The following is an 11,949-nucleotide window of genomic DNA, read 5'->3' on the forward strand; positions in this document are numbered from 1 at the left end:
GTTTGCGAGATAACAGGAGCCCAGGTTACAGGTTAATGAGAGTCCCCCACCCTTAACCTGATCAGGAGCCGTCTCTACCTTACCTACACAAGCTCCCCGTTTCTTTTTGCTCCTATAAGGGTATGTCCACAGACTATGTTAAATACAGGAACACTTTCATATTGCCAGCCAAAGGTGCTTATGTAACCCCTCACCCAATACTACGTGAGACAGTGGAATTCCTCAGGCTCTGCCAGTGCTCACCACATTCCCTTCAGGCAGAGGCAGGCTGTACGAACTCCACCCCTGCCCCCAAATATGCAGCTGACTGATAAGGCAGATTCCATAGAGAACTTCCAAGCAGTTCTCTGCCTTAACAGGATTAACACCTCTGAGGAGTAGAAGGGAAGACTGGGGAAAGTGCCATCAGAAACAATCCCCGACCGCACCAGCCTACCCATCTACTCCCCTGACCGTCTGACACCCCGCACTGACCTCCCAGGACTGCAGTCCACTGCCTGCTGATCTCAAAGCAGCAGATCAGCCCTGGTTTTGCCAGGCCCCTGCACACAGAGAACGAGGCAGGGGAAATGAAGTGCTGAATGTATTCTCTGTATGTTTAAGGACAGCTTCCCACTTAAGGTAACCAAAGAAAAAGGTCGTGTTTTTGCAGATACTGTTAGGCCAGGCTGAAGATACGGGCTAATTATAAACGCTGCAATGCAGCAGTCAAAACGCTGGCTGCATCACTCGGCGAGTCATGTGGGCTGCTCTCGGGGGACAGAGCAGGAATCGCAACCGTGCCCTCTACTGTAATCAATAAAGAGATCCTGTCAGCATTCTCACAGTACTGCTAGATCTTGGGGAAGAGAAGCAGAGGCCTAGTGGTATGAAATCTGGGCTAGAAAATTCTAGTTTAATCCAAAAATATAACATGTCTAAGAACGCCTCCTCATATAAACAAATGTACACCCATGGCCAAGTGAAAATGGAGGCCTGCTAAAGAAGCTGACCATTAATTAGCATCTTTGACTTCTTAACAAATGTCAAGAGACAGCTGTCTGAGACGGTTCCTGGTACCTGGGGAATATTTAGGCGCCTCCACCTAACCTACAGAGGCGAGTTGCCCCGCTGCGCCAAGGGAGGTCTTGGTCTCATCTTTGGAGGGTGGGGAGAGGCGGTGGGTGGGACAGACCCCGGGTTAAGCAACAGAAAAGGCTGCAGATACAAACATTTTCAAACCAAAGGCCAAACGCTTTGGCTTCTGCCAACTCGGCACCTGTAGTGAGTGGTTTCAGACACCTCACCCCAATCTGGGTGAGCGGGAGAATCCAGCTGCCAGCTTCTCCACGGAACCTCGGAAGAGAGTAAAACCATGGTGACGAGGAAAGGAGTCACTCTTTAAAACAAAGCAAAGGGACTGCCGGCATTTCAACGGGCTAAACACACCGATGTAAGAGACCTTGGGAATACCGCAAAATGAATTCCCACTGCAGGCAGGACACAAGGTATACAGTTTTGCAAGGAAAGGGGTTTTAGGAACTAACAGAATGAAAAGATCACTTGGCTCCACAGGAAAATTCGTAAACATTACCCAAAGCAAAAGGGCACAGAAATCATTCATCAGCTTTGTTTTGTTGCTCGGTCGGAGCCCAAAGGTGAAGAACGGACCGACAATGTCCTTTCTCCATGGCTTATACAGCTAATCTACCACCAAATTTTACATTTCCACAGCAGGAGGACTTCACACACCCAGGGACGTGGAAGGGCTCCCCCAGGACGAACCACCAAAAGACTGGTTAGCACCCATAACAAGTGGACACCAACTGATTATCAGATCAAAAGAATTAACTCAAAAGACCAGCCTGGCTGAAGATTTTAGTGTCAATCTGCTGATAAGTAAAGAGGTAAAAATTACATGAATTAGATTTAACCACGAAAAAAAATATCTTTGTTTAAACCACATTCCAATCAGAACTGTGGATCTGCACTGCACAACAGCCTTCAAACTGATGCATCCATTTCAACTCCTCAGTAGGATTCTGCGGAGGCGAGCAGGCTCTCTGGTCCCAGCAGTTCCTATCTAAGTGTGCTGCCGTGGCCAAGTCATCATAGCCCTTTTGGGCCTCAGTTTCCCCACTTTTCAAATACCGTAATACTGAATATGCTTTTTAACACTAGAAATTCCAACGGACTGAAATTCCTAGGGCTAGTTGATCCCTAAATCCAAGGGACTTAGCTTTGGGAAAGCAGAAATCTCATACTGCATTGCATCAAAACCCCGAAACGCTGGGAAAACTTCCTTTTGCATGCCCCCCAATTACTACCTTGCTGCTACTTACCTGTTCACCTGTAAAATTCAGATGTGAGGTATTTAAGTGCAAAACATTGCTACCAAGATTCAAAACAAGATCAAAACATGAGAATATTATAACATGGCCCATTTTTATAAACCTCGTTTAAATAATTAACCAGTCTGATTTATAAAAGGGCCTGCTTTGGATTTATCACCCCTGATCACTAGACATTTGCAAAGTTTGTATTTCTCCTTGTGGAATAGCAAGACGTTAATTTTAAGTATTTTTCTTTTTGACAAAAACTCAAAAACTGTACATAGACACAATAGATATATAGCAAGCTTTTTTTTTTTTTAAGTAAAAAACACAAGCTCCATTTCATTATAAGGATTGTGGCAGAAAAAAATAAGTTAATGGAAAGAGGAAACAAAAACAAGTTTACAATACTTGCCAAATTTTAAAATACTATTTTGACTACATGTTTTCCAGATTTTTTTCAAATATCTGAGATAATCTGTTTAGTCCCTTGGTTCTTAAGAACCAAGTAACCATCAATAAAAAGTAACCCAGCAAATGTTACATGCAAATGCCAGTAGGGTGATAAGAAATAATATATTCATGCCTTAAAGGGAGGAAGGTAAAAAACAGGAGGCTTTGAAAATTTTAGAATAAATTTGCTAAGACTTCTGTTCACATAACACCAAAACCAAACAAGGGAAAAAAACCAACCCTAACAGGAACCTTAACAGAAAAGGCATGCAGGCCGAGTTCTTACCCTCCCTTGGGATCACCCCACTTCTCTGACACCAAAGTGTCTTCACTGCAAACCAGGCAAAAGCGAAAAGGCAACGCATTTCCTGCATGCTGGTCAAATACCTGGACTCTGCGCTTACGAAACGATGACAACATGATGGAGCAATGTGGAGTCTGAAAGGGCGGGGGAAGAGCGAGATAACAGGCTTCTGAGGGCAAAGGGAACAAAATCGTTTCAAAACGGAGAAAACAGATCCTTAAAAATACTTGAATACAGATAAGAATCAAATTTCAGATTTCTTCCCCAGCGCTCTCTATTAATAAATCCCACCAGGGACTTATGCGGAAAGAGAACTGAGGCTCTCTGGTCTCAGCAGTTCCTATCTGTCTAAATGTGCTGCCGTGGCCAAGTCATCATAGTCCCTTGGGGCCTCAGTTTCCCCACTTTTCAAAATACCGTAATAATACTGAATATGCTTTTTAACACTAGAAGTTCCAATGGACTGAAATTCCTAGGGCTACTTGATCCCTAAATCCCCTTCCATTCAGTAATAAAACAGCATAATTTCACGAAATCATCAGAGTCAAGAACTCAAGCTATAAAGATCTGACTTGGGCCTAATTTACAGGTCCAGGTCCGCTTCCTCTATGAAATACTATTTCCTGTTTAAAACAATTGCAGGAGGAATATGCAAAAAAAAAAAAAAGGTCGAAGGGAGGTCCAAGGGCAGCTGCTCCAGTCCATTGGCCCTCAGTGCTTTCCTCCTGAATTCCTGGAGCCAGCATTTGCTATGGGGGCGCCGAATTCTGAATTCCTCTACCTACTGGGACCACAGCTGATAAGCTGCAGCAGGGCCAGCTGCGTAACCAGTGGCATCCTGGAATAGCCCAGAGGACTGACTATGAGGCGGGCCTCGTGGTGACTGTCCTCAGAGCAGGTTCAGCAATGACAGCACTGTGGACGACGGTGGATACCCGTTTCTCAGGATCCGCAGTGGGCCCCTCCCTTTGGGATGAAGGCGGGTCAGGGAAACAATTAAATGGAGAGAAGAATTCTAACCCAGGGAACCACCTCAACCTGTTCATCAGATTGCCTGATGAGCTTGTGTTGGAGCCAGAGACAGATCAGATTTCTCCAATTATTAGATTACCACAGAACGCGGCCACAGACCCACAGCAGCTTGGAGAATGCTCCTGAGCCCACGGCTGACGCTGAGAACGGCTTCACACCTGTCTGGTCCAGAGCAAATCCTCCTTTCCAGTGCATCGCTCCATCTAGGTCCCTGGATGACAGCTAACACACTTTGAGGGCCCTCTGAGTAATTATTGGCCCAGTTACTAAAAAGGGCTTATTGTTCATTTCCTGCACAGAGGCCCTCACTGCAGCACATTTTTCCCCTGCAGCACATTTTTTAAACTTTGACTTCAATCTGACCTTTCAAAATCTCAGACATTAGCTGCAACAAAAGGGAAAATAGATGACTGGTTTGCAGAGTCAGAACCTTGGCTCCATGGCTTCACATAGCTGAGTGTTCCCACTGCTATTAAGATTTTCTTTTCTGGCTGCAAGACACCCCCACCCTTCCATCTTTGATACATTCTGTTTCAGTAAGGTCCAATTGCTATGACAACGCAATTTCTCAATACTTCGTATGGTCTCCTCTATTCTTTCCTAACAGCCATGATGGTTAAGTTTTTCTAAAATACCACGATGAAGACAGAACAAAGGGCCTACAGTACTGATTTCAGGACCTATTATATTAAAAAAAATGTGATAAGGTGTTGCAGCGGTTCAAGCATCCTCTCAACTCAGCTTTCTGATCTATTCGGGCTTTTCATTTAAAACATATCTGACCCTTAACGTTACCAAGCCCTTTATTTAAAATACACTTTACTCCAATACATCAAAGAGACTTTTAAAAGCAATTTTCTTGGGGAAACACCTAATCAGATTCGGGGACGGCTTTCAGACAAAAGGCTGCTCTATCATTCAGCACCGGCATGGCTGTAGAATTTTTGACAAATAATATACCGCCCTCGACTCGAAAAACCCGGTCTCAGGAAAACAGTAACTCTTAAGCTATTAAGTTATTTGATTTGAGTCTCGCACAAAGCAAGAGCCGCAGCTATCCGCTTTTTACAAGCAACTCACAACTGGGTAGGAAAGAAATGTTTATTGCAAGAAAAAAAGAAGAGAGGGCAGCCTCGAGCCTTTCTGCATCCAGAGAAGGCCACGAATCGCCGAACCGGGTGAAATTAAGATCAAAGAGACCTTCACCTCAAGCTCTCGACTCTTTCTCCTCCAAGGGAAAGAGAAAGAGGGGGCTCGCGCTGCTTGCAGAGATTTGGAAAACGAAGCTGCAGAAGTCGCTCCCCACCAAGGGAAGAAACTGGGTGCGGTGGTGGAAGCGCTCTGCAGGAAGGGGAACGGGGACCATCTCCACCAGGGAGCCCCAGCCCCACCTGCCGCAACCGGATGGGGCAGGGCGGGGCCGCGGCCAGGCTGGGGCTGGGGGCGGGGAGGGACCCGGCGGCCTCGCCACCCCCTCTGCCCAGTCAATGACATTCCAGCTGCAAACACCGGGACTCTGCCAGGTAGCTCTTCCCCAACACACGCGCCACAAGCCGGTCGAGACCGACTGCCCGGCACCCCGCCCGCTTGAGGAAGCTGCAAGGCCGGCCCGGCTCACCTGTCCGCGCGGTAGCCCCGCCCCTCCCCGGGGGCGACACCCCTCCCCGCCCAGGGGTCCGCTGCCCTCCGACCCCGCTTCCGCCCGCGCTCCCCTGCTCCCTGTCTCACCGGTTTCTGCGGGTGAAAGCCGTGAGTGCGTGGGGCTGGGGGGTTGCTGAGGGACCAACGTTCCTCTGCGGCCTCTGCTCCTTGCCGTTCGCTCCGCAGCGGGTAGTGGCGGCGACGCGCGCGCCCCACCTCTTTTATACGCGGCCACGCGCGTTCCGGCGGCGGGCGGGCGCGAGCGCGAGGGAGCGCCCAGACAGGGAAAGAGGGGCGGGGGCGAGCGTCGGCCGAGCAGAGGGGGCGGAGCTTTCACGGACTCGCTTCCCGAGCGTCTGACGGAAAGGGGCGAACGTTCCCGGAAGGAGCCGAAGTGGCGGTGCCGGGGAAAAGGAGATTGCGGGTGCGCGGCGGAGGATGGGAAAGGAGGGCGCGCGCGAGGGATGGGGGAGGGGGATCGATGGGGCATTGAGTCTTCGCCTCCGCTCGGGCGGGCGAGATGCTCCAGCCGCCCCGCCCTCCCCGCAGCCTGGATCCTCCAATCCTGCCCCTCCCCGCCCTGCAGAGAATCTGCACCCCACCCTTCTACCCCTGGGAGTCCTTCCAGGACTGCAGCGAGAGGCGGGGCAGGGGTCATCTCTGCAGTCTGGCTGGGGATGCTGCGTTCCCCGGCCGGAAAAACACCCAGTCCCCAAGGATGAGGTCACCGTGTGCTTCTCTTCCTCCTGCCCACTTTCTGGAGACGTCTGGGGCCGGGGACGCAAGTCAACCTATGCCGGTGGGGTCTAGGGTCAGAAACCGAGGATGATTTGGGGGATCCAGGTTTGAGGAGGTGTTAAGAAAAAGGCCAATTCCGATCATAAAAAATAAAGACTAATTTAGAAATGAAGTCTGTCATTCCGGGATTTGGAGAGTTAGTAATGTCTCATAAACTCACAACAAAAGCTTTCTCAGAGGTCATACGTGGAATAGGATGCCTTCATTGTATTTTCTAAACAAGACATTAAAGTTCTTCCTGCCACCATTAACTGAACTTTCCTCGTGTACCAGGCACTATGGTAAGCATTTCATGTGTTACTTTAAGTATTTGAGGTGATTTTATGCAGTGGGTATTATTTCCCCATTTTGCAAATGAGCACACTGACATGGAAGCTAGGAGTCTTGCCCTCCATCAGGCAGCTATCAAAAGGAAAAGCTGAAACGAATCAAGCAGGACCTTCTCTTAAACAGTATGTCATCCTGCCTTCCCACAGCAGAGCAGGACATTGTGCTGGCAAAGGCTGGAGTGCCGAGGACAGAAAAGATTTCTGGAATTTCTGTTCCTTACGGACTTGCAGTTTGAGTCACGGGTTAGAACACCCTTTCCTCACCCCCACTGGGGTCACAGCTGGGCCTCAGCCATTGGGAGTAACCTGGGGCTCGTTCCTGTGCGGTCAGGCAGACCCAGAGCTTGGAAGCTCTGCGGCTCAGGAAGGCCTCAGCCTCCCGGTTACCCAGCAGCCCTCCTCTTTAAATAAATATAAAGGCACTGGGCACAGCACCAGAACTTGAGCCTGAGCCCAGGCCCAGCCCTGAGCTTCCGATCCTCTGCAGTCTGGCTTGTTCCCCTGTGCCTGGGATCTGTAATCCTGTTTCTAAGCCACCCTGGCTGTAACCATGACAGTGAGGAAAAACTGTTCCCACAGTCCATTGGAGTGGAGAGAAAAAAGGAGTGGCCACACCCAAGAAGCAGCTTTACAGAATGTGGAGGAAAAACGTAGGAGCTAGGAGGCATTTCCTGCAATCTACTACGTGGAGAAAACAGGACTGGGTAACTCCTCCCTGGGGTGTGCACTTCTGGCAACAGCTGATGGTGTCCATGGCCTCTTCTCCAGTGGGTAACAGCAAAAAAAATTTCAGCTCTGGATGCAAAATGGCTAACACAATCGTAGCTCTCCAAAACTTGACCCAGACCTGCTCCAGCAAAAGAATGTGTCTCAAGGCCAAGGGCAGGAGCTATAAAAGGGAGGATTTTTCTTTTAAATCACTCTGAAACCTCATAGTGAAATGGAGGTTTTGCTGCCTTTGCCAGATGCAAAACAGATTGGAGACCTTAGAGCTTCTGTGTTGATATAGAAACTAAAATCTTACTCAATCCTTTGATCTGAGATGTTTCCAAAAATAGTATTCCAGCCTTCTCCACCTCCCACTCACCCACCCACCCCATTCAGCATTTGGCATTGGAGATGAAACTTTAAAAAAAATTCCTTTCTTCATATGTGCTATTGTCTGCCTACGTGACCTCCCATCGGCTTCACCACATGCCTAACACTCTGCTAGGTGTGGGGAGGAGGGATGACAAAGCAGATAATGTCATTCTTTGTTGTCTGACACTCATTCAGAAAAAAGATGTTCAAAAAACACTGGACAGTTGCTCCCGTAAGCAATCAACTCCACGCCCTCGGCCACATTGTTCCTGGTGTCCTGAAAAGCTGGAGGTAGGGCTGAATTTAAGTTCCTTTTCTGCTCCAGCTGTTCTCTGAAGGTTTGCTGTGTGCCTTAAGCTTTGGCATCCCAGCAGTCCCACTGCCTTTTCAAGTTGTTCAAGGTCAACCACTGGGAAATACACTAATGTTATAATGCGTTCACACGTTCCAGCCATGGAGAGATACCTGTCCCCTCTCCCTGGGACAGTCAAGTGTCTCTCTCTGCTCTCTCTCTTGCACACACACACACAGCAAAGCGAACAAGCAGGCACCAACACTTCCACTATTTTTTTTGTCCCCATGAGGGAGTCCCACTGGCAAGTGGGCTGCACTTCTTCCCAGATGACTGTCCGGGCTGGCAAGGAACAGGACAGAGCTTCCAAACAGTGACTGGAAAAACCTCGAAGGCGCGCTACATGAAATAAGCCAGACGCAAACAGGCAATTATTGTGGGTTCCACTTACGTGAGGTCCCTGGAATAGTCAAATCTACAGAGACAGAAAGTAGAGCAGGAAGCTCTACTTTCTGGCTGGAGGCTATGAGAGGGGCAGTGGGGAGTTCGTGTTTAATGGGGACGGAGTTTCAGTCTGGTCTGGGCAGATGAGAAAGTTCTGGAGTGGATGGTGGGGAGGGTTCCACCACAGTGAGTGTGACGCCCTCCTGGCTGAGTAGCTAAGTTCGTTTGAGTGTCGCCCCATAGGCCAAGGTTGTGGGTTCAATCCCTGTTCAGGGCACATACAAGATTCAACTAGTCCTGGTTGGTGTAGCTCAGTAGATTGAGCACTGGCCTGCAAAATGAAAGGTTGCCAGTTCAATTCCCAGGCAGAGCACATGCCTGGGTTGCTGGCCAGATCCCCAGTTGGGGGCGAGTGACAGGCAACAGATCAAAGTATCTCTCACACATTGATGTTTCTCTCCCTCTCTTTCTCCTTCCCTTCCCCTTCTCTAAAAAAAAGAGTAAAATAAAAATAAATACTGGGCGGGGGGCTGAGATGGGAGTAAAAAACAAAACTGTACTTGAACAATAATTAAATAAATTTTAAAATAAATAAATTTTTTTAAAAAAATTAGTCCTGGCTGGTGTAGCTCAGTGGATCAGGCGTGGGCTGCGAACCAAAGGGTCACTGGTTCAATTCCCAGTCAGCACATGCCTGGTTTCGGGTTTCGGGCCAGGTCCCCAGTGGGAGCCTGGTGAGAGGCAACCACACATTGATGTTTCTCTCCCTCTCTTCTTCCCTTCTCCTCTCTCTAAAAATATATAAATAAAATCTTAAAAAAAAGAATCGACTAATCAATGCATCAATAAATGAAACAAATCCATGTTTCTCTGTCTCTCTCCTTTCCTCTATTTCTAAAATCAGTTAAAATAATGTCAGGCCTTCTTGAAATAAACTTCTTTAAAAATTCTTTATGGACTTTTAGGAAGAGGAAGGGAGAAAGAGACAGGGAAACATTGATCTGTCGTTCCATTTACTTACTCATTCATTGGTTGATTCTTGTACATGCCCTGACCGGAACTGAACTGAATCCACGACCCTGGCATATTGGGACGATGCTCTAACCAACAGAGTTACCCAGCCAGGGCCTTGGAAAAAAGCTTTAGTAGCTTGTCATTGCTTAGAGTTGCCCAGACTAATTAGAGATTCTGGAGGACCCACAAACTCATTCCACTTCTTTCTACAGCCATTTTCTAATACTTTTCTCCAGAGGTGAGCTTAGTCACTTCTTAAACAGGTTATTTATTTTCCATTTTTCATGCTTAAAAATTATTTATTTATCTTTAGAAAGGGGGTGGGAGGAAGAAAGGCAGGGAGAAAAACATCAATGTGTGGTCGCCTCTCACATGCCCCCTGCTGGGAACTTGGCCCAAAACCCAGGTTTGTGCCAACTGGGAATCAAACCAGTGACTGGTTCGCATGCTGGTGCTCAATCCACTGAGCCACATCAGCCAGGACATCGTGCTTTTATCTTTTATGCTTTTATTTTATTTTTTATTTTTCATGCTTTTTAAATTTTTTCATTTTCTTCTCCCAAACGGGTTTTTTATTTTTCCATTTTTCATGCTTTTGCCTCCAATTAGAATGTCCTTCTCTCCTGAGCCCACCCCTCATTTCCACCAGATAGATCTGACCCATGTTGAGTAGAAACTTTCTGGAAGAGCAATTTGGCAGCATGGATCAGAATATAAAACTCACATGCTGCTTGACAAAACATTCCAGCCAGGAACTTACCCTAAAAAGGTGGGACAAGATATATATATGAATGTGAATAATTGTAAAAAATTAGAAGCAACTAGTCACCAACTGAAAAATGGTACGTTATGCAGGATTCCTAAGTCCAAGACAATACTGGTGACGGCGTGCATACTGATGGACTTGAAAAAGAATCTGAGATTCTCCCGAATGACAGCAGGTGGCAAGACAGCACGGGAACTGCGTCTGCCTAAGAACTGAATTCCTCTCTCTGTTCCCTATGCACAGAGATGCTCAAGTGGGTACCGAGAATGGAAGGAGTTGGGGACTTCTTTGCTGTCTTTTAAATTTTTGGACTATTTTTAAGTACCTGGATCACATACTCTCTCCAAAATACTTTGGTGACCAGCCTAACCTCCAAATAAAGCATTCCAAAAAGTGTATTCCCAGAAATACCAGGCCCAAGAGAAGCTCTGGAAACAGGGAGTTTCATGTCAGTTTGGAGGCTGACAATTCAAAGCAACGAAGTTAAGGCACCAAAAAGTCCTGCAAGAAAAAGTCCCTTTTTCCTTTGATTTAGAATTGAAACTCTTTATTAAAGAAGATTTCAAAGATAAGCCTAGTAAGCAGAATATTACAATGAACCTGCATCTGCTCATCACCACCATCAACGATCACCAGCACTGCCATTCTCGTTTCATCTATTACTTCACTTCTTTGACCTTGAACTCAGTACACACTTCCCAAACTTCTTTGACCTCTGAACTCTTTTTTTAGAATCCTGCAGAAAAGCTCTCTGGGAAAAGCTGCCCTACGCAAAATGGATCTGTTTTCTGAGCTCCCATCTTTTACCTCGAACCACCAAGCCCTCCAAGTCCATGAGCCACTTGTCTCCACCCAACTGAGATTCCACTCCCCAAGCACCTGTTTCATTTTAAGTGGGAAGCATCTTGTAAAACCTGTTTAGAGTCAACTCTCCACTCCTGCCACAGGCTGACGACAGTTTCAATGTAACCTTCACTGCAGGTTCTAGAGCTTGACTTAGTCACCTCATTTGACTGTAAGGTGTTTTTTTATTGTTGTTTTGGTGGAGGGACGAGGGTTATCTTTTAATTTTGAAACAGTTTACAAAAAAGTACAGGGATAATAGAATGAAATCCTATATACCCTACACCCAGATTCCCCAATTTGCTAACATTTGACCACATTTGGTCTACTAGTCTATGTATTATACACTTATTTATGTACACACACATGTGTAAACATGTATCCACCCCCACTGAATCATCTGAGAGTACGTTGCAGATATCATGCTCTCACCCTGAATACTACATGTGTGTTTCTGAAGAACAGAAAGATCCATTTTTATAAGCATGGTGCAGGAGTCAAAGTCAGGGAGTTAATGTGGACATACAGACCGTGTTCAAGTTTTGCCACTGTCTCAATGTCCTTTGTAAGACAAACACACAAAAAGATACTTATCTGGTCCAGGGTCACATAACACCTCATGTAATCAACATGAAGGCGCT

At 46.9% G+C, this 11,949-nt stretch overlaps 1 protein-coding gene across 9 annotated transcripts in view; it reads right to left on the reverse strand.

Moving 5' to 3' along the window:
• The window catches only part of SPTAN1 (spectrin alpha, non-erythrocytic 1), a 57,177-nt gene extending 51,194 nt beyond the window's left edge, over window positions 1-5,983 (reverse strand). For 4 of the 9 annotated variants that reach the window (XM_053667860.1, XM_053667859.1, XM_053667858.1 and 1 more), the window contains exon 1: window positions 5,830-5,983. The gene's annotated coding sequence lies outside the window, so the exon portion shown is untranslated. Of the gene's footprint in view, window positions 1-3,051; window positions 3,114-5,829 lie in introns of those variants that run through there. The other 5 variants (XM_053667861.1, XM_037150348.2, XM_053667863.1 and 2 more) reach the window with 3 other exon arrangements.
• Window positions 5,984-11,949: the final 5,966 nt, after the last annotated feature.

This window comes from Artibeus jamaicensis, unplaced genomic scaffold, assembly GCF_021234435.1.
Source record: "Artibeus jamaicensis isolate MK-2021 breed Jamaican fruit bat unplaced genomic scaffold, CSHL_Jam_final contig_471, whole genome shotgun sequence".
Taxonomy (NCBI): domain Eukaryota; kingdom Metazoa; phylum Chordata; class Mammalia; order Chiroptera; family Phyllostomidae; genus Artibeus; species Artibeus jamaicensis.